Consider the following 24,265-nt stretch of genomic DNA (forward strand, 5'->3'; position numbering starts at 1 on the left):
CAGAGCTAAACTATGAGGAAATTGTTTCAGGCAGGCAGCTATTTATGTCTATCACACTGATAAATTATTGGCCGAATACATACTCATGCCTCGTCTACAGCTCTCAAGTTCTGACTTAACTCTCAGTCTAAATTATTCTTTGTATTCTGTCTAAAACCAAGAAGAAAGTAAATCTCAATCAACTCTCACTTGTAACATAATGTAGAATGGGTACAAATGTTTTTTTGATGTTATAATGTGGTAGTGTGAATGTACTTTCCAAGTACTTACCTGTTTGACTTAACATAGCAGAGAGAAAACATGCAAAGACATTGAAGATTGAACTTCAAGATGATGCAAATAAAATTGTTTAAATAAAAAATAAATGTTTATTTAAATGATCATACATTTTCTCTTGGAAGAGGCCATACTTTCCAAAAATGATGATATTAATTATTCAAACCACTGATGTGTTTGTAAACTTTAATTATTAATCTCTGGCAGGAAAGGAACACCGTCTCTCAGAGCTGAGGATTGTGCTGCTGGGGGGGAGACTGAGTGGGAGGAGTTCAGCAGGAAACACCATCCTGGGCAGAGAGGAGTTTGAGTCTGGAATAAGAACTGCACAGTGTGTGAAGAGACAGGGTGAAGTAGCTGGGAGACTGGTCACTGTGGTCGACACACCAGGCTGGTCGACCTATTCTGTGAAGGACACTGCAGAGCTGGATGAACAAGAGATTGTGCGCAGTGTGTCTCTGTGTCCCCCTGGACCCTGCGCTCTCTTCCTGGTCATTGATGTGAGCTTAGCATTCAGAGAGAATGACAGGAGATCAGTGGTGGAACACCTGGAGCTTCTCAGTGAGAGAGTCTGGAGACACACTATAGTGCTGTTCACCGGTGGAGACTGGCTGGGAGACACAACCATTGAGCAGCACATTGAGACTGAAGGGAGGGTCATCCAAGAGCTCAGTGAGACATGTGGGAACAGGTATCATGTTCTCAACAATAAGAACAGGACTGATGGGACTCAGGTCACAGAGCTGCTGGAGAAGATAGAGGAGATGGTGGCAGGGCATGGAGGCTCTCACTATGAAATAGAAAGAATGCTCTTACAGGAGGTGGAAGAGAAGAGGAGGGCAATGAAAGATGGAGTGAAACAGGTTGATAAAGGTTCAGAAACCGAGAAAGACTGTACGAACACTTTTTCAGGGTAAGCTTTTTTCATTGATTGAAATTATTTTTATATGAATTACAGTGTAAAATTAAAATGAATCATGATTATCCATCCATCCATTATCTTAACCCGCTTATCCTGAACAGGGTTGCAGGGGGGCTGGAGCCTATCCCAGCATACATTGGGCGAAAGGCAGGAATACACCCTGGACAGGTCGCCAGTCCATCACAGGGCACACACACCAGTCACTCACACACTCATACCTACGGGCAATTTAGACTCTCCAATCAGCCTAACCTGCATGTCTTTGGACTGTGGGAGGAAACCGGAGTACCCGGAGGAAACCCACGCAGACACGGGGAGAACATGCAAACTCCACACAGAGAGGCCCCGGTCGACGGGGATTCAAACCCAGGACCTCCTTGCTGTGAGGCGGCAGTGCTACCCACTGCACCATCCGTGCCGCCATTGAATCATGATTATGTTAAATCAATTTCCATTCAAATGGATTCTATCAATGAAAAGTATTTCTCCCGAGAGAAGTGCATTGCAGAGTCAGGATTTGATAGCAGACGGTGGGGTGCATCCGCACACTGGATCAGCATCTTAGAAGGATGAGCCACGCAGCAGTTCCATAACTAAGGCAATTTAAAGTCTTGTTCTTGTTGACATAAATAATATTTTATAAATATTTGAAATTCAGAAGATATTTTCATCACAATATTAAAATACTTTCTGGTTGCAATAATATATTGAACAGAATGAGACTTATGTGGGTATGAACTAAAATCGCATGCGCAACTCTGCCCCTACCAAAATAAACACAGCCCACCTGTCCTATCTTCTGAGTGATGAATGTCATTTTATATTTAATACTCATGACTCCAAACTTACAGAGAGCAGCTCATCTCAGAGATAAATATCTGTTAACACTCCTGATGAGGAGTAAAATGTTCTCTTTCTCTCTGACAGAAGAGGAACACCATCTCTCAGAGCTGAGGATTGTGCTGCTGGGGGGAAGACTGAGTGGGAAGAGTTCAGCAGGAAACACCATCCTGGGCAGAGAGTTTGAGTCTGGAATAAGAACTGCACAGTGTGTGAAGAGACAGGATGAAGTAGCTGGGAGACAGGTCACTGTGGTCGACACACCAGGCTGGTGGACTCATTCTGTGAAGGACAATGCAGAGCTGCATAAACAGGAGATTGCGCACAGTGTGTCTCTGTGTTCCCCAGGACCCTGTGCTCTCTTCCTGGTCATTTATGTGAGCTCAGCATTCAGAGGTACTGAGATGAGATCAGCAGTGGAACATCTGGAGCTTCTCAGTGAGAGAGTCTGGAGACACACTGTAGTGCTGTTCACCAGGGGAGACTGGCTGGTAGACACACCCATTGAGCAGCACATTGAGACTGAAGGGAGGGCCCTCCAAGAGCTCATAGAGAAATGTGGGAACAGGTACCATGTTTTCAACAATGAGAACAGGGCTGCTGGAGAAGATAGAGGAGATGGTGGCCAGGAACATGTTATTCGGACAGAAAGGGGATGAGCAAAATGCCTTTGAGGAGGAGTGGAGGAGAAGAGTGGCAGAGCTGATAGAGCAGATATTGAAGGTTGTGGTTGAGCCAGAGACAGAAGGATCCACACTGCCATTATGGAAGATGAGAGACGGCTTTCATTTTCGTCCACCTTCCTGTGAGTTTTATTCTTCTTCTTTTGACTGAGATTCTCAGCACTTACAGTTCAGCTTCAAGTCCATGAATGACAGACCTCTATGAACATTTTAAAACATTTTACACTCTTATAAACAGTTAATAATGCAGTAGACAGGTTAATACTTAGCTTTTATATACAGCATATTTTGCATACAACTCATCAATGAACACCAGACTAAAGTGCTATTTTAAAAACAACAGATTTAATGACCGTCTGAAAAACATTTGAACATCGGTTTTTCAGACGGCAATTATTACATTATTTTTGGGTTAAAACATTGTTACAAGACCATTGTAAATCCCTTCCTATCATTGAAAATACTCACTGACATGTTTACTCACCCTCTGCCTGTGTTTATAGTCCTTAAATTTGGGTTTGAAAATATACAGTTGATGCGGCGACACTGTTCCAAAACATTGTACAGTTATACAATAATTCAAGCACAAAATTGGTTCTAATTGCCACAGCCAATGGCATGGTGTGGCTCTCTTGACTGTTAGAAATGACCTATTATAGCTTTAAACATGAATGAGAAACATCCATTCATCACGGGCAGTGATGCACATCATGACCTTAAATCATATGAATCAAAAAGATAAAAAAATATTCTTGTAGTATTTTCATAAAATATAACACAATATAATACAGATGAATTTGAGTGTAACAGCGTTTGTTGGTGTTGTTGTGTTACACTTTGTTGTACGTCGTTCTGGATAAGAGCATCTGCCAAATGCCAATAATGTAATGTAATGTTATGTTATGTTACAGTGAGCGGAGGGACTCCAGCCCCCTCTGAAGCAAGCAGCTATGTGTGAGATTATCAATCTGCTCATCAACTTTACAGTAACAAGGTGTCACAGTGGCTGAAAAGGAGCAAACCAGAGAGTTCAGCATCATCTGGATACGGAACAATGAGTTCTGGAGTGAGTGAAGTGGAGAAGGCTAACGGGGTGACACTGGAACAGGACAGTGTAGGTGACTCTCCAGACTAAACACTGCTCTACTCTGCCCCCATCTAGTAGCTGTTGTAAATGTTTAATCATGTGTTATTTTCCAAAATTCTAATCCTGTAGGTTTTCATTCCAACACAAACAAAGCACACCTCATTCAACAGCAAGAGATCTCATTCATTGCTAATTAGTAGAAACAGATGTGCCAAATTGGGGTTGGAATGAAAACATACAGGACAGTTTATATCCAGGAATAGGCTTGTGTAGCCCTGATATAAATCAAGGAATTGTACATTTGTCAGCCCCTAGAATTTCAGCATACTTTTTTTGTGGAAAAGGAAATAGGAAGAAAACAGAAGAGCTTTGAGGAGGAGTGGAGCAGAAGAGCGGCAGAGCTGATAGAGCGGATGTTGAAGGTTTTGATTGAGCCAGAGACAGAGGGATCCACACTGCCATTATGGAAGAAGAGAGACAGCTTTCATTTCTTCCACCTTCCTGTGAGTTTTATTCTTCTTTTGACTGATTCTCAGCACTTACAGTTCAGCTTCAAGTCCATGAATGACAGACCTCTATGCACATTTTTAAACATTTTACACCCTTATAAACAGTTTATAAAGTTTTTATGTACAGCATATTTTGCATACAACTCGTCATACATGAACACCAGACTAAATTACTATTTTAAAAACAACGGATTTAATAACCGTCTGAAAAACATTTGATCATCAGTTTTTCAGACAGTTATTATTAAATGATTTTTGTGTTAAAACATTGTTACAAGACCATTGTAAATCCCTTTCTATCATTGAAAATGCTCACTGACATGTTGACTCACCCTCTACCTGTGTTTATAGTCCTTAAATTTGAGTTTGAAAACTTAGTTGACGGACCAACACTGTACCAAAATATTGTGCAGTTGTTCAATAATACAAGCTCATTGGGTGAAAATTGGTTCTAATTGCCAATGGTGTGGTGGGAGGGCGGTCTCTTGAGCGTAAGAAATGATGTATTGTTCCTTTTAAACATGAATGAGAAACATCCATTCATCACAGGCAGTGATAATGACTTTAAATCATGTGAATCAAAAAGATCTAAAAATATTTTGTAGTATTTGCAAAAAATAGCAAAAATATGACACAGTATAATACAGATGAATTTGAGTGTAACAGCGTTTGTTGGTGGTGTTGTGTTACAGTGAGCGGGGGGACTCCAGCCCCCTCTGAAGCAGGCAGCTCTGTGTGGGATTATCAATCTGCTCATCAACTTTCCAGTAACAAGGTGTCACAGTGGCTGAAAAGGAGCAAACCAGAGAGTTCAGCGTCATCTGGATACGGAACAATGAGTTCTGTAGTGAGTGAAGAAGAGATATCGGCATATGACAGTGCTGGTGACACTTCAGACGAAACACTGTTCTCCTCCACCCCCATGTGGTAGATTGTGGAACTACTTCCTTATCTTTTTTAAATAAAACCAGCACCCCACTATTTAAAAAAAACATTTACTCTCCATTGTTTTTAAAATATTTTCATTCTTCTGACGAGAGATTTGTGTTTGTGATCAAGTGTAGCTGAAAAACCTATGTACAAAAACAACAACAAAATACAATTGAAAACTGTTTGTGTTGTTACAATTTATGGTGTGATGTGATGGTCACCATTAAGGAAATTATGAAACATCTCTGTTTCTCTGGGTCTGGCTCAGTGGTTAATGGCACTGGTTGCCGGTTTGAACCTTGGCTTTGCCCATGTCATCAGCTCACTGCTGTGGAAGGACACAGTTGGTCTTGCTGGGTTCCTCTGGTTACTGCAGCACAGGTTCTTCCCTGTGGCTCACTTTGCACACACAGGCTACAGGATGTGAGACACTCCTCTCTGCTCTTTCCTTCAGCTGCAGTGCTCCTGGTGTGCAGGTGGTGTAATTCAAGAAACATTTAGAAAATACTTTGTATATAATATCTTACTCACCATTGTATCTTGTATGCAAAAGCTGAGTGGCCATCTCTGTATGTATGCAGGCATACCCACTGGTTGAGTTTAATGTACAAAACTCTCCTTGGACTGGTTCCCACTTACTTGTGTACGTATCCCTCCTGAGGCCAAGGCCAATATAGCTTGCGTTCTCAAGAGACTTTGCAGTTTTTTGTTCCCTGTGTTCATACTGAGCTGGGCAAAAAAAGCTTTTAAATATGCTGCCACATACAGGAATATTTAAAACTAAATAAGAATTGGTTTGTTATGGTGAATTTGTTTCAGTTCTAAAAGACATAGAATATAGCAATATTGGAAACGGTCTTTGTGTCTCAACCTTATTTGTTCACTTGATTTTTAATCTCAATGAGACTTTACCTGTTTAAATAAAGGTCAATAAATATATGAATAAAATCTTATTTGTCCATATTGCTTATAGTACACTCACAAGCACTTTATTAGGTATTTATTACACTTATTTTTTAGACTTCTACTGCTGTAGCCTATCCACTTAGTGTTATGATGCTTTGTGTGTTCAGAGATGCTCTCCTGCATACCACTGGTGTAACGTGTGGTTATTTGTGTTTCTGTCACCTCTCTGTCAGCTTTGATCAGTCTGGCCTTTCTCCTCTGATGTCTCTCATTAACAAGACGTTTCTGTCTACAGAACTACTGCTCACTGGATTTTTTGCTCATTCTTTGTAAACTCAAACTCTGTGTGAAAATCCCAGGCCATCAGCAGTTTGAGGTACTCAAACCACCCACCTGCCACGGGACCCACCGGACATGCAACATTAACTGAAGCTCCTGACCCGTATCTACATGATTGTATGCATTGTCCTGCTGCCACACAATTGGCTGATTAGATAATCATATGAATAAGAAGGTATAATAAAGTAAAAATGTTCCTAATAAAGTGCTCGGTGAGTGTATATCTGGTTAGTATTCAGGTGCAGTCTAATTACCAAACCAATTATCTGTTATTGGTAGGCGGGCTCTACTCTATTTAAGACACATTGTCCCCCTGCTCTGTGCTTGAGTGTTACATTGTGTTTCAGACACTGAGCCAGGTAGAGGTAGCCTGCACGGCTGGTTTTTCTCACTTATTTAAAGGCCTGTTACCCTTGTGGCACCCCGTGGGGAGAGAGAGGCAGAGAGAGCAAGAGTAGTTCATCAAAATGATCTTTAATCAGGTTCTGGTGTGCCTTCAGGGCACTTTCACAAAGTCCAAAAATAAAACTTGCTTTCTCAGCAAAAACGAAAAAAAAACACCGGCCAAAAAATTAGGTATCCCGGTCCGTCGTTGGTTCTGGGTGGTCCGTTCCGCCCACGCCTTTCTGCAGGGCCTCCGAAGACCCGCGGTTCCCCCCGTGGTGTCGTTGCTCGTTTCAAGTGGCTGCTTCTCAACTCACTGGGCTTAGCCTCCGTCTCCCTCCGTACTCAGCCCCGCTCTGTGGTTGCGCCCCGTCTTTTGTACGGCCTCTCTCTCTCTCTTGGAGTCAGTCCGGCTGCGCCTGTCCAATTAGAAATGTTGATTATTTCTAGCTCGCATTCCTCACGCGTCTTTTCTCCGTGTCGCTGGCCATGGTGCTGATTCTCCCCGCCGGCTCTCTCCCCGGTGCGGCTCTGTTAAATACGAACAGGGGAAATACACGTGGTTAATAACCTTTCCTAGTGCTTGGCGCCGGCGCACGGGCCGTTCCACTCCAGTGGTGAACCGATTCCTGATCGGGCCACCACATTTCCTCCCCCTCAGCTCCACGCCCTCGGCGGGAGTGTCACCGAAGAGGCCCTCGTTCATCCGGGACAGGGCGTCTGCGTTCCCTTGGAGTCTCCCGGCTCGGTGTTCCACCTTGAATTTAAAACTTTGGAGTTCTAAAAACCACCGGGTCACCCGGGCGTTGGTGTCCTTACACCGGTACATCCATTGTAGTGGAGCATGGTCGGTTATAAGGATAAATTCCCTTCCCACGAGATAGTACCTAAGCTTCCCGACCGGCCACCTTATGGCCAGGCACTCCTTCTCCACCGTGCTATAGTTTCTCTCGTGTTTCAGCAATTTCCTGCTGATATACGTGATTGGGTGTTCCGTGGCGTCCTGGATTTGGGAGAGGACAGCACCGAGTCCGGTCTCGGAGGCGTTGGTCTGTAACACAAATTTTTGTGAGAAGTTAGGGGTGGTTAGTACTGGTTCATTCCCCAGGGCGGCCCTCAGGTCTAGGAAGGCGCGGTCGACGTCTTCGGTCCATATTACCGTGTGCCGGTGGTCCTTCTTTCTCAGCTCGTGCAGGGGGGCCGCTCTGGTGGCAAAGTCAGGTATAAACTGCCTATAGTACCCCACTAGGCCCAGGAATGTGCGCACTTGCCTTTTTGTGGTGGGTCGTGGCCAGTTGGTGATCCCATCCACCTTTTGGCTCTGGGGTCGGACGCACCCTCGTCCCACGGTGTGGCCCAGGTAGTCGGCCTCCTCCAGGCCCAGGCGACACTTAGCCGGGTTAGCGGTCAGGCCGGCTTCCCGGAGCGCCCCGAGCACTGCCTCCAGCCTCCTGAGGTGGCTCTCCCAATCAGCGCTGTGGATGACGATATCGTCGAGGTAGGCCGCAGCATACTCCCTGTGGGGCCTCAGTAGGTTGTCCATGAGCCTCTGGAAGGTGGCGGGGGCTCCATGCACTCCGAAGGGTAAGACCCGGTACTGGAACAGGCCATCCGGGGTGGGGAAGGCCGTCTCCTCCCTCGCCTGTGGGGTCAGAGGTACCTGCCAGTACCCCCAGGTGAGGTCCAGGGTGCTGAGGTAGCGAGCGGGTCCCAGCCGGGGCATGGGGTAGGCGTCGTACCGGGAGATTTCATTTAACCTCTGGAAGTCGTTGCAAAACCTCCAACTGCCGTCCGGTTTTGGGACCAACACTATCGGGCTGGACCAGGCGCTTTGGGATTCCTCTATGACCCCCAGGTTTAGCATCCTCGCCACCTCCTCCCGAATGGTCTGCCTTCTCACCTCCGGGATCCGGTAGGGCCGTAGTCGAACCCTGCTTCCTGGCTCCGTGACGATGTCGTGGTGGACCTTTGTAGTCCGGCCCGGGAGGTGGGAGAGCACATCCCGGTGTTGGCTCACCAGCTCGCGGAGGTCTTGTCGTTGCCGGTCGGTCAGCAGGTCTCCAGTGGCCACTTCCAGGGTTCCGGTGACGCCGCCTGTGGTTAAGCAGAGGGGAGCAGGGTTGTGCACGGGGACAATGCTCTTGTACATGGTGTTATTGTGTTATTATTATAGTCGCATACATTATTGCTCAATGTCCAGGTTCCAGAGGTTCCAGTAGCCTACTGCAGGGCAGGCTGGGCTTACTTCATTCAATGTTTTGTTTCTTCTTTTACCCACTAGACTACATATGGATAAATGTCTTGTTTTGGATTTTCTTTTAGCACTGAACCCTAATAACCCTTTTCATATCTACGCAACTGGCTGACTTATTTCAAAATGACTGACAGTGACTTTTACACTTATGTTGCATTTATGCTATATGGGATCAATCTCTCTGCATGACGAGACAATGCCTGCAAGAAATTGGTGCTTTTGATGATCTGCACTATCACATACACCCACATTTCCATGAAAAGAACCAATCACACAACTCACTTTCTCATACTCTTCCAATCGTATGTACACACCACCTTGGAGCACCTTTCTTTAACCAACATTCAGAACTTCCCCTCGCTGCTCATTGCCTGCGCTGCTTCTGTATCCTTTGCTTGCTACTGCACAAAATAAACTCTCCACCTCCCCAGCTACCACCAGTTTAGATCTGCTTCTAGGTATTAGGATAGTTTCCGGTATACCTCCTGTTTAGTACAGCAGATGTGTTGTGCTCCCTGGTGCATTCACTGTAGTAGCAGATCCATTCACCGCCAAACCTAAAAAATATTTACTTGAATGTTTTTTTTTCCCTTGAGATACACAGATGATGTGAGGGTTGTGGTGCATTATTTCAGGATATTCTGTTAAAATTTCTCAAAATGACAAACCATATAAGAATAACTATTATATTATGCAATATTTTATCATGTTCTTCAGCACTGGACTACACCAGGGGAAGCAGATCTCTACAATGGTGAGGAAACTGGCCATGTAAGGTTGGGAGTTCATATCTCAGGTGAGGTCCTGCAATTATACCCATGAGCAAGGGGCTCAGCTTAGATTGCTTCAGTATATATACAGCTGTATGGACAAAGAGCATGTAAAAATATCATGGGGTATGCTATTTAATAAATGATGATACTGCATTATAATAAACTCCCCGCCCCCTTTAGCCACCTGGCCACACCCATTCCTGAGTGAGATGCTTATACCAAAACCAGAACCCAGAACAGACTGTCATTAGGACAGGCATGATCCTTGTGTGAAGGTGACTTGATACAGAAAGAAGTCTTGATGGTTAACTGTAACCGAACAAAGATTGGTGTTCTATAAAACATATAGAAGTTCTCGGACCCGGACGTACACAGACAGGAGAAACCAAACCCCCCCACTTTGCCCTGCTCTCTCTGTCTCTCTCCCTCCCTTCCTCCATCTACAGGTCTATTGGTCATGAGTGCAGCTGCAGTCTACTCAGTGCAGGGATCAGACTGGGTCCAGGAGAGGGAGAGATTTTGTTTCTCCTACGTACTGGCCTGGATGGCATTCCCCCTGGCCCTGCTAAGCGGATCATCTTGAGAAAGTTTGACTGAGACCAGCATATTGCCAGTGCAATCAAACAGCCTTTGATTTAGAGGTGCATACTTTGTGTGTGTGAAAATATTTCCGCACAAAATCAACACAAGAAAGGTAAATAAATGAAATGAAAACAATCCTGCAGGCTTTCACGTGGAGGTGGACATAGGGCCCACCATATGATTAAAAAAACGGAAAGATTTTTGAAATTGAATTGTTTTGCAGGTGCAGCTTACTTCAATCAGAGGATGAGGATTTAACAATGTTCATAGTCACAGGTACATTTTACCTTTGCAGTTTAGTCATTTAGGAGGTGCTTTTGATCCAAAGGGATTTACAAGTGCAAGTTCCTTGGTATAGCTACAGTATAGTGGAGTCTCTTCTGTTCTACAGGAAGCACTGCGGTTTTAAGAAAGTATAACTTTAACTTTTCTCACTTTGTTCACACACTTCAGACACACCCATCAGCACCTGCAGCCAATAGGAAAAATGTTTCAGGCACTAACATTCTCTCAGGTTTGAAGATATCAACTTTTCCGATAAACATCGCAGGACACACCCATGTTCTGAGCCGTTACGAAGTTCACTTTCACTTGACCTGAAATGCAGGTTATAGGAATGCTGCTCTTCACTACAACTACAAAACCCTCTCACCAAGTTCTGGCAGTCAGGTAAAAATATATTATTAACTTTCAGCAATGCATTCAGACATAATCTTTATCACATTGATAAACTGTAAACATAAATATTCCCCCCCAGTCTAAAGCTCTCAATGTTTTCAGTTGAAGCTCTGTCGGAAATACTGCGTCATGTCTCAATCCAATAAGAAAGTAAAATGTAATCAACTCTCCACTTGTTGTATTGTGTAGACGGTATAAAAGTGAACACATTTTAACATGATCTTTTAAAGGAACATGAATGATGGGTTTGTCATTCATGGAATGGTTATAATAGATAGGGTATAAATGTCATGTGATATTTTCAAGAAATAACATAATAATTGTCTCAAATTAATTGGAAATTGTTATGGTCCTGTGTTCTGTTGTCGTGAGCCACGGACCCCTTGCCGAGCTCAGACCTCACGTTCCCACGAGCAGTACCTCACAATGAGGTGTCTCGGGGACGAACTCAAGTACTCCGAACGTCCTGGAGCCCTGGTAAGTTCTACTGAACTTCCAGCCCAGTCTCGAAGTGAAGGGTGTGATGCAAATCTGGTATGCGATGTCCTGTATTCAATGTATTCCTCTAAAGAATCTTTATCACATATGATTATGGTAAGATATACTTTATTATAATCAATCAAAAGAATAGAGTTATACAGATTACAGTATACATATCATCTTTTGCAGTTTGCTGATCACATGCAAGTTACATATACCCCTTTAGCTCTTTCTAATTTACCTTTCCACCATGATGTTTAAAAATCAAGGTACACCCCTCAAATAGCCATCCTCTTTGGCCTTAGCCTTATCCTATAGCTCCCCCTTCTGGACGTTTAAAAGAAACTATTCCTAGAATATTATATTTATCTAACTATGATAACTTCTCTACATTTGTCTACCTTATATAGTACCTTAATGAGAAATAAATAAAAGGAAACTTATAATGTGTTACTTTTCCTACTTCTACAAGTAATATAGATTATAATTACCACTCCAGCTTGGTTATAGTTGTTCTGCGTGGCTCTTTCTTCAACAGCTCGTAGATATCTTCTGAAGCCAAATTCTAAGATCCTATTCTAAGGTCTAAAAGCTTATTCCTTATATATCTTTTCTGCATACAAAAGTGTACCTTTTTGATAAGAGCTGTCCCCAATATTTCAAGCGGGAAGACATTTATCTCTTATGTAACTTGTTTTTTAATGACCATATTCATTATTTCTGTTTTTCCAATTGTCATTTTCTCATACCTCAAAAGAAATTTCCCCAATACTTTATCTCATGTGCCCCTCCGGTTTGGGAATTTCCACCATCTTAATATAGTGGAAAAACACTAGCTTTTTTGTATTTTTTTAAGGAACCTATTCATCACTGGTGTCTGTTTCAATTTCATAGTCTCTCCTTGACTTCCTCCACACCTTGATCTCATGCAAGCCAGAAGTTAATGCCTGCCACCATCTCAATACCCTCTTCAGGCGCCCCTTTTTGTGGCGCCTTAAGGGATCTACAAAGGACATCCAGCCAATAGCTGAGTGTAAATCATCCCCCAACTTCTTCTACAGTCTGTCCTTTGAATCTATCTGATAAATTATTTGTGCTATAATCAGGAAGGCCCTTGAAGCCTCTTAATATTCTTTCGTATTGACATCCCTTCCATTTTCCTTTTCTCTCCTACATTTTTCCATCTCCTCATATTCTTTGATCTCCCAATTATCTTCATTGTTTTTCTCATCCTGTTGCTTTAACCAGGCCTTGTGCTCCTCCCCTGTAGGAGCAAGCCCACACGTGTCAACCAAGTATGTTATCACATCTATCGTCTCCCTGAATGCAAAACTCCCTGGGTCACCAATTTCCCGTTCAGCGTGTTCAGCATCTTCCATGGTCATGCTAGAACACATTCTACGCATGGCCTCAGTCAGGCCTTTAGCCTTGCTCTCTAAAACCCTGAATCTAAGTCCTCTGACTTCAGACTCCTCAGTATCCATATACGGTTGTACATTTATCTTGTACCACATATTTTTCTTCTGACGGGCGTTCTTACGACCACCTCGATGGTGTGTGCGAGGGGTTAACAATGCATTCCTTCTTAACCCATCCCACGTCAATCTCTCATCAGAGGGGCCTAGGGCCGGGTCCTCGACACTGTGTGTTAGTTTATCATTGTTTATTATCTTTAGTCTTGTAATTTATTATTTTTCATATTCATGTCTGGTGTTCTGTTTATATTCATTAGTCTTTGCACTCGTCTTCCCCTGTGATGTCTGAGTCTGAATGTTTACTAGCCCAGTCAGTCCCTTGTCTGCGTGCCCCACTATTCGGGTGTTTACGGTAGTTCCGGGGTTCAATCTTCCTTCCAATCTTGCATTCCTTACTTCCTGCTTTCTCTCCATTTCATGTTTGTACATAGCACGAATATACTAATCCCAACTAACATAGAATTTGTACAGTACTAATTATACTAACACACTAATATGCTTGTCAAACTAACTAATATTCACTAGTTTTGGGTATTTGTAATTTAAATCACTAAACTAACTTACGAACGCATCTCCAGTTTCAATTCTGTTCTGTAACTCCGCCTCCCTATTCTGTCACTGATTACTTGCTTAGTTTCAGTGAAGTATTCGCACCTGTCTCTCCTTATCTCTGCATCTCCTGATTCTCAGCAAATTGTCTACTCTCTAGACCGGAGCCGTTTGTATTTCATGTGTGTCTTTGTGAATCCAGTCCGCGTTTTTGTTTCCCCCTCGTTATTGTCCTATTACCCTTTCATGTGTCTCACCTGATGTTCATTTGTTAGACCGCCCTCACTCCCATGCCCCGCCTAGTTTGTCTCATTCCCCTGTGTATTTATACCTGTCCTTTTCAGTTGCGCGCTGCTAGTTCGTCTTGTCCTGTCTTTTGAGTCCCAAGCCCTGTATGCCTTCCCCCAGTTCTAGCCTCCTTGTTCCCGAGTCCTTGCCCTTGTTCCAGAGTCCTTGCCCTTGTTTTTTCAGTATTTATTGACCCCTGCCTGCTTCCCTGGACTCTTCTTTGCTCGTTGGATATTTGTACCTCTGCCTTTTTGGACTGACCCCCTGATTTTTGACCCTGGCCTGTTTTTTGACTCCGCTCTGTCTGCCCATTTTTATATTAAACCTGCAATTTTTCTGCACCACTGTCTGTTTTTGGTTCCTCTGTTCCCCCCGGCATAACAGAAATTGTCACATAATATTATCTTAATTTGTATTTATTTTTATTTTGTAGGGGCAGCAATTCGCTTCTGTAGGCTATGTACTTTTGGAGCTGTGTTTAAAGGTTTTTGAAGATTTTATGCTGTTCTGTGTGAGAATCCACAACTGCTTTAAGACATATATCAGCCTTTTTATTGAGGGTCTTCAAGTGTTATGATAGCCTTTTCTGTAGTTTATTCCATTAAATGAAATGTTGAGTTTCAAGTATTAGAAAATGGCTGTAAAACTTGTTTGACTTGCCTACTCAGGGAGAAAAGGCATAAACAAAAGACATTGAACATTGTAAATAAAGAGACAGATCAGCTTAGTTTTGAAGCGTACTTTAAATAAAAAAACACACTGATGCCTCTGAAAGGCATTCTAAAAGCTCTCTGTCAATGGAAAACATTCAATAAAACTGAAATAATGAACGTGAAACTATCCCTGTCCGAGGGAGAGGGAGAAAAGCCTGATGTTATAATGTGGCACACATTTTGTGTGTGAAAATATTTCAGTGCCAAATCAACTGAAGACTGTTAAACAAACTAAATGAAAACTGATAATCCATTGATAAAAATGTTGTAAAAATAATGCTATTTAACAGACAAAACTGGGCAAAGACAGAGGGATCAACATGGCAGGGTGACCGCTCATCATGGTGGGTTTTTTATTTCTGTGCAACGAATGTTTTTTAAGCAAATGAAAATATTTTTTATAAAAATAAATATTAGTAAAGTACTTGAATGCTACACTGAACAGAGACCTATTCAATTTGATATTGCCAGAATGCCATTTTGTAAACTGGTTCGTTTCTCTCTGTCAGAAGAGGTAGACCGTCTCTCAGAGCTGAGGATTGTGCTGCTGGGAGGGAGATGGAGTGGGAAGAGTTCAGCAGGAAACATCATCCTGGGCAGAGAGGAGTTTGACTCTGGAATAAGAACTGCACAGTGTGTGAAGAGACAGGGTGAAGTAGCTGGGAGACTGGTCACTGTGGTCGACACACCAGGCTGGTGGATTAATTATTCTGTGAAGGAAACTGCAGCGCTGGTCAAACAGGAGATTGTGCGCAGTGTGTCTCTGTGTCCCCCGGGACCCTGTGCTCTCTTCCTGGTCATTGATGTGAGATCTTCATTCAGAGATGCACACAGGAGATCAGTGGTGGAACACCTGGAGCTTCTCAGCGACAGAGTTTGGAGACACACTATAGTGCTGTTCACCAGTGGAGACTGGCTGGGAGACACAACCATTGAACAGCACATTGAGACTGAAGGGAGGGTCTTCCAAGAGCTCATAGAGAAATGTGGGAACAGGTATCATGTTCTCAACAATGAAAACAGCTCTGATGAGACTCAGGTCACAGAGCTGCTGGAGAAGATAGAGGAGATGGTAGCCAGGAACAGGGGCCTTTCCTTCATTATTGGGAAAAGTGACAAGAAAGGAAATTATATGAGAAAGGAAATTAATGAACAGAAGAGCTTTGAGGAGGAGTGGAGTAGAAGAGAGGAAGTGCTGTTAGAGAGAGTGTCTCAGATTGTGTTTGACCCAGAGAAAGAGGGATCCACACTGCCATTCATGAATACTCCTCCTTCTAGTGAGTCTTAATCATCATCTTCTGACAAACAAAATCTCTCAGCACTCTGTTAGTTTCAATTCTATTAAAAAACACCTCTCTGTAAATTGTAAAGTTTTACACCTTTTTAAATAGCAACTAATGCAGTATACAAGTTAATACTCTGATTTTATATGCAGTTTCTCTTTGCCTACATCTCCCACATTTACTGTGCAGTCCGTAAGTAATTGCACAGTGACACTTTCTTTGTTGTTTTCTCTGTGTACTCAAATTTGAGAGTTTTTACATCCATATTTGGTGAACCGTGTAGGAATTACAGTACAGTCCTTGTTATACATAGTCCCCCCAATGCTAGGGGAACAAATGTATTTGGACAATTGGCTGCTCAGATGTTTCTTGGACACGTGTGTTGTTTCATCATTAGCTCATGCATAAAAGACCCAGAGAACAAGTGCAATGAAGATCAACCAATACTAGAGTGATGGAAAGAGAAGTTTTGAAAAAAAAAAGATCAGCTCATGATCTTATTCCAGTTTGCGTTAATTTGTCCAATTACTTTTGGTCCCCACTAAAATTGGGGGGACTATGTATAAAAAGGGCTGTAATTCCTACACAGTTCACCCAATGTGGGTGCAAAAACCCTCAAAGCTGAAAGTGTCTGTACTTGTGCCACGTAGGTATTGCTTCCTTTCAACTGTTGAAAACCAAAAATATATACATATATATGTGTGTGTGTGTGTGTGTGTGTGTGTGTGTGTCATAGTCCAAAACTTGCAGACTGCGCTGTATGATCACCAGATTAAAGTACTTATTTAAAAATATAGGATTTAATGACCAGCTGGACAAACATATGAACATCAAACAGATTTCTAATTTGGATCGGTTTTTCATGAGTGAAAATTAAGTTCATATGAACCATTTACATTTACATTTTTACATTTTTGTCATTTAGCAGACGCTTTTTATCCAAAGTGATTTACAGGTGCATTGGTTCTTCCACAAGTTAAAGCATCACATCCATAGCAAGTAAAATACACATGAAGTGTTGTTCTAAACATATAGTCATCATAAGTGCAATTTTGTTTTTTGGGGGGGTTAGACAAGAGGGATAGGGATATCAGAAAGGGGGGCGGGGGAAATCAGGAGGGAGGACTAAGGTATAGTTCGAAAAGGTGTGTTTTTAGTCTGCCTCAAAATAGGGGGAGGGATTCTGCTGTCCTGACAGTGGTAGGTAAGTCATTCCACCACTGAGGAACCAGAACGGAAAACAGGTGTGAACGTGCAGCTCGACCGCCAGGTGCACGTAGAGAGGGAACCATAAGGCGACCAGAGCTGGCAGACCGGAGTGGTCTAGCTGGGGAGTAGGCAGTGATCAAGGATTGTATGTAAGGTGGGGCAGTCCCCTTAGCAGCCTGGAATGGCAACACTAGGGCCTTGAATCGGATGCATGCGGCAATAAGGAAGCCAGTGGAGGCCAATGAGGAGCGGGGTGACATGAGCCGACCTGGGCTGACTGGTGATCAGGTGGGCTGCAGCATTCTGGACCAGCTGGAGGGGCTTGATGGCAGAGAATGAGAGAACAATGTTTCACATAATGATAATTATGTGAATCAAAATACATTGAAAATCTGTCATGCTGAAAATAATAAACATGTCACTAAAAATAATAAACATGTAACAGAATATAATGCAAATTAATTTGAGTGTAACAGAGCTTGTTTGTGGTGTTGTTTTACAGTGAGCGGAGGGACTCTAGACCCCTCTGAAGCAGACAACTCTGTGCAGGGTTATCCATCTGCTCATCGACTTTCCAGTAAGAAGGTGTCAAATTGGCTGAAAATGAGCAAATCAGAGAGATCAGCATCATCTGGATACGGAACAATGAGTTCTGTACTGAGTGAAGAAGAGATGTTTGGTGATGAGACACAGGTATAGGACAGTGCCAGTGACACTACAGAAACTCTTATTTACCCTGCCCCCATGTGGTAGGTTGTGTAACTACTTAATGTTTTTTTTAAACCTGCCAAATTGTAAATCTGAAAGCCCATAATATTTTAACATTTCTTTTTATTGTTCAAAATTCATATTTTCATACTTTTGACGATGGAGATATGTTAATATAAAATATTCTATGATTATGCCAGTTATATCAAAGTGATGCTGATGACAATGGGTTTGTACAAATACAACTGAAAAAATATGTGGTATATGTGACATTGATGATACCCTATGTACAGGATGTAAAATCTTTGTATATCAGTGCCTGGCTCAGAGTGTAACAGCGCTGGGTTGCAGGTTTGAACCTCAGCTATACTTCCTGATATTCCCTTCCCTTGCTTTAAGGGGGGAATCCCCAAAATATGTATTTGTGGGAGTTTGGAAGGTTCAGGAATAATTCATGAGCACATGTTGAGGAATGGGGGGCGGGGGGCGGGATAAGTACTGAGAATTGAACCTTATACCTTTTCAACCAATCAAAATGACTGCTATACTATTGTTTTGAGCCCGTGTTATAAGTAACAATTAACTGAAATGTTTTAGATAAGCATTTTGTATTCACAGGAACACAACCCCTATTATGAAATTCTTTATAGAGACCTGGTGGATGAAAAGGATCTTATCACTGAAGCCAATGAATGTCTTCAGAATCATTACTGAAGCTTACTGAACTTTAAGTTACTGAATTAATCTTCAATATATGTCTGATAACATTTAAATGTGAAAGGATATTAACTGTGTTTATACATGGAACTTATTTTCAGAAAATTTGCCAAGCAATTTACAGCATCTTACTCTGTGCATTCAATCTTGATTTGTTCAGATTTGTTGATAAACTTTGTAATATTTGCTTTAAATATAATTATTTCTGTGCATTACATTAGAAGGTTGAACATGTGCTGTCAGGTGTGGTGTCTTCCTGACAATGTTTTCCTGATGGGTTCACAATAAAAACTTCAACAATTTACTCAGACGAGTTCAACTGAGTCATTAAACTGGCTGCGATGCTGAAATGGACTTTCTTTAGTGTGGAGCAGCCTGGAACTAATTCTGCTTGGACTGTCACAGCAGGTCTGCGAAGGTAATAAAGGTAAAGGTAAAACTATAAACACTGGTGTCATTTCTACATGGTGAAACTAAAATGTATAAACATTATTCAAATCTGTCAATGTGCACTTTAATCACATGATTTTTTATTACAAATCTCAGGCAAATAAATACATTATGTATCTTTGTCTCAAACATTATGGAGAGCACTGTAAATGCATAATGAAATACAGTAAATCCTCAAATTGTGTCCGGGATTCTATTTGAAGCCGGGCCTCGGATAATAGGCGGGGGCGTGGTCGATTCGGACAAATAAAGGCCGGCCCCCAAATACAAGCCTGGGTAATATTGCCTACCAGTCGGGCTATCAGACCATGAGCACTAGAAGACATTGTTTCGAGTTAACTCAATGAAATAAAAGAGCTCTTCTTAATATTTTATATTGTTGGTTGGTTTAATACTGTTGAGAATGAAAAGTCGTTGTCCTACACCATGGGTCTCCAACACGTTTGTCATGGTCTGAGCAGACCACAAATTTAATTCCGTTCATGTATATGGTTTTTACCTATCATTTGTTGTGTTAGAGCGCCATCTACTGACCATTATTGGTAATCGACATACTTTCTGCTTAGTGGTCAGCTACACGAGAGAAGTCGATCGAGAAACGTTGTTCGTTTGCTGTCTCCGGACAAATTTATTTCACCTGCTAACAAGTTATTCTTACCCCTACGAGGGCAATGCCCGTAATACTAACTGTTTTACACAAATATGTGTTTTGAAAGAAGCGTAAGAAACATGTAATAAGCTACGTTTAAGCTATGAAAAGGTTTTATTTTGTTCTCCGTAACGGCGGCAATTGCTACATGTGCGCGGCTAGCAAATGTGTTTTATAGCCGATGAGAATTCTATGATTTACACATGAAATGAGATAAATGGACTGAAAATAGTTTTATTTGTATTCAGTTTTACAGCATAAATAAAGGAAAGGAGAAAAAGAATGAAGATTTCCTGCATCAACGTTCTTTGTTCGTCCTAGCCTAGCGGTTGTAAACTTGCTGGATAGCTGAGTTGCCCTACACTTACTGAGGCCAGTATAACGTTGCTCTCAAGCTACCAGTCGCTTGCCAAAGGCTGAAGCAGTATACATTTAAACACAGTTGTTGCCGCGAGGCATTCCAGCCTACGAATTTAATGAAAAGTAAATCAGGCAAAATTAAAGCTTAACTCAATTTAGGCTACTTGGCTACGCAAGAAGGTTTCCATGTATTTACACCACAGCGCACGTTCAATGAATGAATGAAACGCCCCCGGCAATTATCCGAGGCCCGGTTTCAAATAGAATCCCGGACACAATTTGAGGATTTACAGTAGTTTAGTCTTTATTGATATTGTGAATGTGTTTTTCTATTTGTCTGTCTTATCATTGGAATGCATTTTTGTTAGCCACATATATACGTGAATTGATTCGCCGTCTTTCGCGTATGTAATTAGAGTAAAACACCGCAAGTAGCCTCTCTTTCCCCGGCTAACACTAACACTCCCACTTTTACCTTTCCTTGGTTCAAAAGACACGCGCTCTTGCGCGCACACACACACACACACACTACTAATTTACCCTACTAGCTTCCCGTTAGTTTATCTGTTCTGTGTTTGTTTAATACATATATTTTATTAAAGCTGGTGTCCGGTTTGGCGTCACATAGACATGAGAGCCGAGTTAAAGCAGTCTTTCGAAGAACTTCCAACCTTCAGGTTATCGGTATGTTTAATCATTGATAATGTGAGACGGGTGCGTGGGGGGTTTGGACCCAAAATGCACGACTCAGAAACCGTAGTGTAGTAAAGTCCCGTCAGGGCTTTATTTGGGGAATATCCAGGGAGCGTAGTCAAAAACAAGTAATGTTCATACACGTAAATATCCAGCCAGAAAACCAAAGTGCAGTACCGAGGGAGAAGGCAGTCTCGTCGTCGGTACACCATGCGGGAATTCCGGTAGCCAGGAAAGCTGTCAGCGGGGCAGAAGTACAGGCGGACAGTAGGCAGGCTCAGGGTCGATGACGGCGCAAGAGTCAAGACCGAAGTCTGCTCCGCGGGGCAAAAGCACAAAAACAGCAGGCAAAGTCGTGGTACAGGCAGGCGATGGTCAACAAAACAGAAGTCAATAAACAATGGTCAAAAACCAGGCTTGGCTCGTAACGGGGAGACAATGGCTTGGTTTAACCGCTCAAAAGCATGCACTGACGAGCAGGAGGCAAACAATTTCGCACAGACATGCGATGAAACTGAGCTTTTATGCAGGTGTAGACAGTTAGCTTGAGAGCAGCAAGAGAATGGAAATCAGGTGTGGAGGATTGACAATGTAAAACCCAACGCTAACCCAACGACGGAATTTAGCGAGGGCTGAAGGTATCAGCGTGCTCGTCCTTCTGGTGTTGCTGAAAGAATACGAATAGGGTTAAAAATTACTGGCCCCTATGCAGACAGGCTAGATCAGCCAATAAACAAACCACGATACAAAGGCAGTAGTACCACTCTGCCTTCCGCTCTTTACTGGTCCGGGCTGACCCAGAATCTCCACAATAGGGCCAATAGATTCACCTTCGTTTATCTGATTCCATTTTAGAATAATAATTTAGATTAGTTATCCACATTAGGTGGATTTCTATTTATAATTTTGACTTGATCGCTATAGGAATCCTGTACTGAGATTTACTCTCCGAACAGTCCTCTGCTGGTACCACCGCATGTCACATCGCGCGTAATGTGCACGTCTCACGAACTGACTAGCTATCTGTAGTCATCAGAGGTCGCAGGAATAGCTACTCTTGGGTATATCTGTTTACAGCCTAGGGACCCAAGCAGACCAACCTAGCTACGGCTGTGCTCGACATGAATGAACTACCATGCGGAGGCGAGGGGGGGGGTTGATGATGCATGCTCCTAAATTACTTTACAGCCACATATTCCACAATACCAGAGGAAGCCAGCAAGCTGACCAGCCCTGAGTGATAATGCCAGATTTACGGCCTTACGACAAGTTAACAAGGTAATTAGTAATCGTTAGTAATAAACCAATCCTGCCCTAGCATTAGTAAATTAGTAAATGACATGCACAAGAAACATAAGGTAACATGAACACATGATTAGTATGTTAGTATTACCCAATCCTGATCTAGCATTAGTAGATTTAGTAAATAGACAAGGGAAATTGAAACAATTAGGGTGTGAGTGACAGAAAGGGAGAGAGAGAAAGCAGGAATGCAAGGTTTGCAGAAAGACACGAAAAAGTGTATGCTAAATCAACGAACAGTACAACATAACATTTGCAAAACAATGACAATAAACTATATAACATGACATGGCAAGACTAAGAAATAAATGGTAACAAGAACTAAACATGAAACATAACATGACATGACAATGAAACATAACAAGAAATAAAACATAAAAACATGGCGAGGCTAGACTAACATAATATGTGACATGACAATAACGTAACTAAGACAATGACTAAACATAAAACATGACATGACAAACATGAAACGTGACATAATGGTTATTTTAATTATTAATTAAAATACTAAATTTGTGGTTAGATATTTCTGATAACAGTAATTTTATCAATCCACTAACCCTGCCAAGTCCCTCCCTCTGGAGCAGCGAACCAATTATGCTGCTCCATGAGAGCCGGCCAAGCTTGGTTTTTGGCAGGACCGGGAATTGAACCCCGGTCCTCGGTGTGCGACTTGCGTTTGTCATCATGTACATTCAATCATGTGGCAGCAACCAAATGCATGCATGCAGACAGTTCTGCAGGAATAAACGTACTGTTAATGACAGAGGTCAGAGGAGAAGAGCCAGATTGGTCAAAGCTGACAGGAAGGTGACAGTAACTAAAAATAACCACATATTACAACAGTGGTATGCAGAAGAGCATCTCTGAACCCACAACTCCTCTTAAGTGGATATGCTACAGTAACAGGAGACCAATACGTCTAAAAAATAAGTCTAATAAACACCTAATAAAGTGCTCACTGAGTGTAGCACCTTTCAAGCAGAGCACACGGTGCTTTAATAAACAATCAAAAAAGGTTGATGGACTTGTTTCAGTGATCTTCCTGCTTGCCAGCATGACATTCAATAAACGTTTACTTTTCTCTTGTAAAATGTTTGTTCACTTGCAGGAGTTCCTGCATTGTCCTGACTTTAATACCTAGAAGCTGGGTCCTAACCATTCTAATGGACTATGGATTATGAGTTTTATCTCCATGCAATACTGCCTTCCAAGGGCTCACTCCTGGTCACTCTTTCAGACTCTTACAGTTGTTTTCATACTCCTTCACAATCCCTGTACTGCTTATATGTTTTGTTTTGTCTCACCTGCATGTATTGTGTGTGTCTGTATGTATGTACAGTGTTGTGCAAACATTTGGGCCAAATGTTACCCAAAAGGTTTGACAATTAATATCTTGGCGAACAGAAGCAAACCTGACCTCTCAATCATACAAAGTTAAACATGACAAATCTTAAAGCAAGATTTTTGCTTTTGGAATTTTTCCCCATTCTTCCTGGTAGAACTCCTCTCACTCAGAAATATTCTTCGGCCTCCTTGCATGTACGGCATGTTTGAGATCTCTCCACAGATTTTCAATAATAATCAAGTTTGGGGACTGTGGTGGACATTCCAAAACCTTCATCCATCTTCCCTGGAGGTACTTCATGGTTGATTTCGGGGCATGCTTTGGATCATTGTCTTACAGGAATACCCAACCTCAATATCTGGCCTCAAGAATTTCTTGATATTTGGTGGAATCCATTCTTCCTTCCACTTGCACAATATTTCCTGTGCCCCCAGCTGCCACACAACCCCAAAGCATAATGGATCCACCTCCATGCTTCACACTTGGGAAGGTATTCTTCTCTACAAAGACTTTTTTCTCCAAACATACCTTCTTTGATGGTGGCCAAAAAGTTCAATCTTGGTTTTGTCAATCCAAAGTATATTGTTCCAAATGGCTTCAGGCTTCTCAATGTTTTCTTTTTCTCAATGCATACTTTACTTAATTTTGTATTGAGGTCATAGGAAAGGCTTCTTTCTGGCAACTCTGCAGTGCAGGTCATTTTTGAGCTCTGTTGATCTTCTCAAGTGACTGTGGCATTATATTTGATAGATGTTGCTGTTTATTATGTAACTTGTTGCTGTGTTGATTACCAGAAATGGAGCGGTCCATAGATGTCCATTATATTCGGGGAAACTGCCGAGGGTGAAGTCTAAAAATAAATCTAGAAAATTTGT

At 42.2% G+C, this 24,265-nt stretch overlaps 1 pseudogene; it reads left to right on the forward strand.

Annotated features, from left to right (window-relative positions):
• Window positions 1-206: 206 nt before the first annotated feature.
• LOC133114090 (GTPase IMAP family member 8-like) lies at window positions 207-15,956 on the forward strand (annotated as a pseudogene).
• The last annotated feature ends 8,309 nt before the right edge of the window (window positions 15,957-24,265 follow it).

Source organism: Conger conger, chromosome 16 (genome assembly GCF_963514075.1).
Source record: "Conger conger chromosome 16, fConCon1.1, whole genome shotgun sequence".
Taxonomy (NCBI): Eukaryota; Metazoa; Chordata; class Actinopteri; order Anguilliformes; family Congridae; genus Conger; species Conger conger.